The following is a 6,483-nucleotide window of genomic DNA, read 5'->3' as shown; positions in this document are numbered from 1 at the left end:
CCCACTGGGATTATGGGTGTGAGTACTGCACCCAGCCTGGGACCCACTGGGATTATGGGTGTGAGTGCTGCACCCAGCCTGGGGACCACTGGGATTATGGGTGTGAGTACTGCACCCAGCCTGGGATCCACTGGGATTATGGGTGTGAGTACTGCGCCCAGCCTTGGGCAGATAGCCTGAATGTAACAGAAGAGAAACAGACTTCCTCTCCGTTGCCATTGTTGCTCCTACTCCTCCCATTGGCTCTCTGCTCACTGCCGCCACCATGAACGGTTGCTCTCTGCCATCTGCCGCTCTGCCTTGGAGCCAGCTGAGTGTGGACTGAACCCTCTGGTAACTGTGAACTAGATAAACCTTTCCTTCCTTCATTTTGGGTGTCGGTTTATGTCCCAGCAACGAGAGAAGAGTAACCGAGATACCATGTAAGCCCTGTCGGCCTGCAGCTCAGGCCTCTCTTCTTTTTATAAACTCAAACATCTTTATGGCCTCGTCTAGTCCAATTACCTCCCAAAGACCCACTTCCAATCACTAGCGACATGGATTTAGAGATTACACTTCCAACACATACATTTTTAGGGGACACATTGAAACCATAGCAGCCACCCAGTTTGGGGGTACATTGTTAACGGCAGCTATAGGAAGTTAACTAGGAAATTGCACTGGGGAGTGCAAAACATTCTTATTCTTACTACACAAAGCACAGAAACACAGAGAGTACATAAACATGTGTATCTAGGGTAGTAAAAGTTCATAAGAAGGGAAAGATCAGCAAAAGTGTCAAAATTAACTCCTTACTACACTACGATAAATGGAAGATTAAGAAACACCGCTCTGGGCTGTGGGGGTTGTGAAAGGCAGAAAGACTGTATCAGTTAAAGACTACCTTTTACTGTTATTAAGACTGTCCATTTTTAGCCAAGCATTTGTGCATATCCATAATTCCAGCTACCTAGGAAGCTGAGGGGGGAAAATCACAAATTCAAGGCCAAACTGCACAAATTAGTGAAGCTTTGACTCAAAATAAAATAAAAAGGTCTTGGGTTGTAGCTCAGTAGCAAGGTATTTGCCTAGCAGTTATGAATGCTGGGTTCAATCGAGAGAGAGAGAGAGAGAGAGAGAGAGAGAGAGAGACAGACAGACAGACAGACAGACAGACAGACAGAGACAGAGAGAGAGACAGAGAGACAGAGACAGAGACAAAGACAGAGAGACAGAGACACAGACAGAGACAGGACACAGACAGAGATACAGAGAGACAGACAGACAGAGACACACAGAGAGACAGACACAGAGAGAGAGAGACAGAGAGAGACAGAGAGACAGAGACACAGACAGAGATACAGAGACAGACAGAGACACACAGAGACAGAGAGAGAGAGAGAGAGAGAGAGAGAGAGAGAGAGAGAGAGAGAGAGAGAGATTCACTCTCTTTTTTGGCACTTAAAATAATAAGTGTTCCCTGTTGTTCCTTCTTTCATTGTGGCCCAGAGAATATCACAAGTTCTAGAAAAACTGTTTGTTATCTACTTGTGATGAGTTTGCCCTGCAATCAGGCAGAGCACCCTACATGTGCCGATGTTCAGTTTTGTGTCTTCTGACAGCACGTTTTCCTGTTTTGTAGGAGTCACAAGGCAATGTTGGTGCTTCTGCAGTCTACATTGGGCCTCTGCCATTGTCTGCTTTCTTTTTCTTTTCTTTTTTTTTTTTTTTTTTTTTGCGGAATCAAGGATTGAACTCAGGCCCTTGTGCTTGCCAGGGAAGCGCTTGTTCTACTGAGCCATCTCCCTGATCCTATATTTTTCTCTTGTTTCTTTTCTTTTCTTTTTTATTTTTATTTTTTTTTTCTTTTGGTGGAACCAGGGATTGAACTCAGGCCTTGCACTTGCCAGGAAAGCACTTATTCAACTGAGCTATCTTGCCAGCCCCAATTGTCAGCTTTCGCTCACAACTTTTATGTCTATAAAAAGATTAAAGGCAGTTGACTTTTTCTCCATTTGACTTGGTTTTATTCCTGATATTTCAAATACATATAGTTAAAAGGAAATTATATATATGGATGCTCATTGTACCAACCATTCCTGAAAGCAGTGGATACAGGTCGTAGTCTTTCAAAGGCCATTTGGTGGGCAGCCTCAGACAGAGAAAGGTGGGTGGAGCCCACTTCATTCCAGATATTGACAGAAAGTCTTTGCAGTCAATGCCCATGGGGGTCTCTGGAGAGTTCCCAAAGCTAAGTAACTTTGCAGAGTGAATGTGTTTGATGTTGAGTCTTTTCAAATTCCTCACTATGAATCACAGTGAGTGCCATAATGTTGTCCTGGTAGCTTTTGACAGGCGCCACCACCCACTTCCTTTGTAGTAGAATCTTAAGCATCCTGGCGCCTCTGGAATGCTCCGTGTCAAACAGAACCGCCTCCAAATGAGTGTGTGGTTAGAGTTCCAGGATGTTAAATATGCCATTCCCTTTCATCATAGAGGGTTTTTTTTCCCACAATTTTATTGAGAAATAAATAGCAATGAGACATTTTCAAATCAAATTGGTAGAACAGTTCCAATAATTAACACATTCCATGGAGAACAATAGGATGAGACCACCAGTGTAGGACGGACGCACAAGGAGTGGGAAGCAGGCTTTGTGGCCCTTTCCTAGTCAGCTTGGAGCAGGTCTAAGGATTTGTCACGGAGGCTGGGGAAGGGGAAGTTCTTTAGAAAAGTTTCCATGTGCTGGGGCATCTCTCCTTCCCTTGTCATTAGCAAACATGAAAGAGGTAAGAAATTGTGGTTTTTTTTGTCATTACAGCCTCACGAACCTGAGAGCTTGGTGGGTTTAACTATAGATATTGAAAGAATGAATCTAGAGCCACCCTATACCTGAAATTGTCGAAAACGTTAGGTGCTGGCTAGCTGGCCAGGGAGACCACTGGCAGCAGAGAAAGGAAGCTTCATGAAAATGGCCTGGAGGGCCGGCGAGATAGCTCAGTGGACTAAGTGTCTGCTTTGGCAAACACAAGGACCAGGGTTCAATCCCCGGTCACTCATGCTGCGCCGGCCTCAGCCCAGGGCATGCTGAGCTCGCATCTGAGTGTGAGCATGGTGGCACACACCTATAATCCCAGAGCTGGGGAGGCTGAAAACAGGAGGATCATATTGAGGAACAAAGATACGCATTTAGCCCTGGAGGGCTAAAATCATCTCATCGGGGGGATGGAAGGGAGCCACTGTGGCCAGAGTTCTAACCTAAGAATATGTTGCATCAGACAGCTGCAGAGGGAGGGCCCTGCAAAGAGCCCTGGAGAGCAGGGACTGGCATTTCTCCGCATCCTCTCCCCACCGGAGGACACCAACATAATCACAACCTCAGCGCCAAGGGAGGTATTTTGTGCGCCTCACCTTCTCTTGCTTTCTAGTCCAACCATGGAAAAGCCCTAGCAATGGAGAGGAGGAAGAAGAACAAAAGAACAAGGAAATATTGAAGACTCCAACTCTCCCTCCTTTCCCCACTGCAGATCTCCCTCTTGGCACAGGGCCCAGCACAGGAGCAAAGAAGTGGATGAAAGACTGAAGCTGATACTCAACCAGATAGACCCAAGGCCTGGAAAACTAGACCACATGTTCACACTGAAGAGTTCCCTGAAAGGCATTGAGTGTTGCCCAGAATTTCAACAGGAGCAGAGGAGGACCAGTCAACAGAGAAGTTTAAAGTGACACTAGTGACAGAAAAAAAAATTAAGCCTACTTGTTTAATAAACTGATTCCACGAAAAAGTTTGCATCAGGAAGTTTGCTAGGGTAAGCAGGGTCGTAGCTGTGTCACCTAGTATTGACAAGATACTGCCACCTCAATAGTTTCATCAGAAGGGTAGAGTTTATTTCATACATGTGGACTTCATGTTTTAAGCTAATTACAAGATTTTCAGAGCTTAGAAATGTCAAGTAAGATCACTCTGCAGAGACACCCCACGTGTTCACCATGCCTGTGCTTCACTCCTTCATCTCCGGAGGCTGGAGGCCTCGCACAGATTACTTCTTGGTACTCTCTCCTGGAGACATAAAGAGACCCTCAGAAGGAGTCATTCTTACCCTGCCAGGCCTGAAATATTTTCATGAGCATTCTACTCCTCTTCCCCTGACCCCAGAGGGCCCACCACCCTTGTCCAGTCATGCCACTTTCTGGAAGCCCTTGTCCTACTGCAGCTCTGATTAGCCTTGTTCCCCACCTGCAAGAGGGAGACGAAGTACCAGAAGCGGATGAGCACCAGGAAGTCCACTGAGGGACCAGCTCAGCTAGCTTTTTGGCTTATCATTTCTGCTGTGTACTCATTAGCAGTTTTGCTTTTAACTCACCAAAAAGTGTTTTACATTCTGATTTGATTCTCAAGTAGCTCTTTTGCAAATCACAGACTTCTCACACATTCCTGGAAAATATCTGGGTTTTAGGGTCAAAGAACTCTACAAATGGACTTAGACTACTTGATCTTCCAAGATTCAAGTTCATTGCCTCCAGCTCTGCGCTGAGTCAGCCACCGAAACTGGACGTGATGGCACAGGCCTGTAATGCCAGTGCTGGGGAGGCTAAGACAGGAGGATCACTATGAGTCTGAGCTGTGTAGCCAGACCCTGTACCAAATAAATAAATAAGTAAAAGAGTTAAAAAAAAAAAAAAAAAAAAACCTTGTCATGGCAGTACACTCCTCCCCCATGACCTTGCTACTCAGTTTTGGCAGCAACAAGTCTCATTCCAGACTCTGCCACATGTAGAGGTATCAGTTAAACAGACTTCTTAGTAAATAAGTGAAAAAATATCAGACAACCTCATTTGTTTTTTAGGTGCTCTGAACTGGCCTTGAACAAAAGATTAGCTAAAGGCAGACATCACAATATTCCACAGGAAGGATTCTGTCAATCTTACTATCCAGGGGGCGGCAGAGAGCAGCTTCTATGTGGACAGGGAGACCTCGCAGTGGGAGACTAGGGCAGGTGTGGGTCCTCCTTAATAGCCTGGAAAAAATGACAGATTTTGTAGCTTTGAGCGATGGAATGTACAAGATTGTTTGAAATGTTGCTTTGAATGATGGAATGCACAAGATTGAGTTTGAACATGGGACCACAACAGGCAAACGAGTAGTGTACATAGATGGAAAGGAAGAGATAAGAAAAGAATGGATGTTCAAATTAGTGGGCAAAGAAACCTTCTATGTTGGAGCTTCAAAGACAAAAGGAACCATAAATATAGATGTTATCAGTGCTTTTGCTTTATGAGTATATTCTGGAAATTAACAGGAAAAGTCTCAAGAAATATCCAGAAAATAGGTCAAAAACTAGCAATACGTAGGTAATGAACTTGGATGGTGAGGACTTTAGAGTTGTTTTGGAAAAAGACACTATGGACATATGATGCAATGGTAAAAAATATGGAGACAGCAGGTGAGTATGTAGATGATGGGACTGAAATACATTTCAGCGCTGGAAACTATGACTGCTGTATACAGGCTATCAGTAGTGGGAAGCGGAAAGAAGGGATTATTCATACTTTCATTGTGGAAACAGCGAAATCCCAGAGATTCTTAAATGACTTCATGTTGATGAATTTTCATCTTAAGAAATAAAGACCAGAACTTTTTAATTACTGTGGTAATTAAATGTTCCGACATGTACTCATCAGTACACTTAATCTACAATATTTTTATTTTTTAGTTACTTAAAACTATCATAATCCAAGGATTAGGAAAAACAAACTATGTACAACATAAAAGTTACAGCTTATTAAAATACTGTGAAGTAAACATTTTATTTAAAATATTTAAATATCAAAATTTAAAATATTAAAATAATGTGAAATAATTTTATTTTAAATGAAACCCAAATAGAAAATGACATGGACCAAATTCATTAATGGTTTACAATAGTGACCTTTACCATAATAAACATTACAAAATAAATTTTTTTAAAAACCTTATTACCCAGAGTAGGACCTCAGAATTGTCCCCCCTGTAGCCCAACTCAGAACCACTCAGAGGTCAAGTTTTGGGTGACATCTCCTAGAGAACAGCTATAGGACTTAGTAGGGTACTAACTGTCCCTAAAAACACTACAGCCTACTCACTCATCTAGAAAACATCTTATTTCAGTCAGATGAACCTGCCTTTACCATTTGTTATGCAGATCCGCAAGACAAATTTCATCTATGAAAAGCAATTTCTGATCATCATTGCGCTAATGAAATCTTTGATGATGATTGACATGCGAGCAACCTGGAGTCTGCGCAGCTGGAGGACGGGTTATTTTTATTATTAAACACAAGCTGAGTCCCTTCCGGAGTATAAATTGCTGTTAGGGCAATCGACAGCACCTAGACTCACAGTAGCTCAGACTAACTCACACTAACACACACACACACACACACACACACACACACACACACACATCTACGCTCAAGAAATTCAAAGCAAGTTACAGTCATCCCAACAATATGCCACTAGGAAAG

The 6,483-nt window shown here is 43.2% G+C and overlaps 1 pseudogene; it reads left to right on the top strand.

Moving 5' to 3' along the window:
* The first annotated feature begins 5,054 nt into the window (after window positions 1–5,054).
* On the top strand, window positions 5,055–5,605 carry LOC101585225 (annotated as a pseudogene).
* The last annotated feature ends 878 nt before the right edge of the window (window positions 5,606–6,483 follow it).

The sequence above is a fragment of the Octodon degus genome, unplaced genomic scaffold (assembly GCF_000260255.1).
Source record: "Octodon degus isolate 3935 unplaced genomic scaffold, OctDeg1.0 scaffold00094, whole genome shotgun sequence".
NCBI classification, from domain to species: Eukaryota; Metazoa; Chordata; class Mammalia; order Rodentia; family Octodontidae; genus Octodon; species Octodon degus.
The sequence above is the reverse complement of the archived record's forward strand: the minus strand, read 5'-3'. Positions and strand labels throughout refer to the sequence as shown.